Source organism: Mus caroli, unplaced genomic scaffold (genome assembly GCF_978045245.1).
Source record: "Mus caroli unplaced genomic scaffold, Mus_caroli_1 scaffold_274, whole genome shotgun sequence".
Taxonomy (NCBI): domain Eukaryota; kingdom Metazoa; phylum Chordata; class Mammalia; order Rodentia; family Muridae; genus Mus; species Mus caroli.
The window spans coordinates 114,284-114,821 of record NW_028227529.1 but is presented as its reverse complement, the minus strand read 5'-3'; positions in this window follow the sequence as shown (position 1 = coordinate 114,821).

The following is a 538-nucleotide window of genomic DNA, read 5'->3' as shown; positions in this document are numbered from 1 at the left end:
CTCTGGACACAAACCCACACAGCCCACACCCCAGTTCCAACTTGACTCCTCAGATATTCTGACACATCCAGGATCACAGGTGAAGCCCCAAACCCTGCCCCAATACCTGGCATAACTGGGACTCCAATAATCCTAGGAAGCAGATACCCCACCCAACCAAAGACCCACATGCCTTCCAGTTTCCATCTGTGCTGGGAGCAGAACATTGGCTCTGGATCCAAACATACACAGCCCTCACCCCAGTTGTAGATAGACTCCCCAGGTATCCTGACATATCCAGGATCACATGATCACAAGCTCACATGAAGACCAAGCTCCATCAGAGATAGAGAGGCCAAAAAACACCAGTGATAACCAGATGGCAAGAGGCAAGGGCAATAACATAAGCAATAGAAACCAACTTGGCTTGGCAACATCAGAACCCAGTTCTCCCACAACAGCAAGTCCTAGATACCCCAATACATCTATAAAGCAAGATTGACATCTAAATTCTCATATCATAAAAATGATAGAAGACTTTAAGAAGGACATAAATATA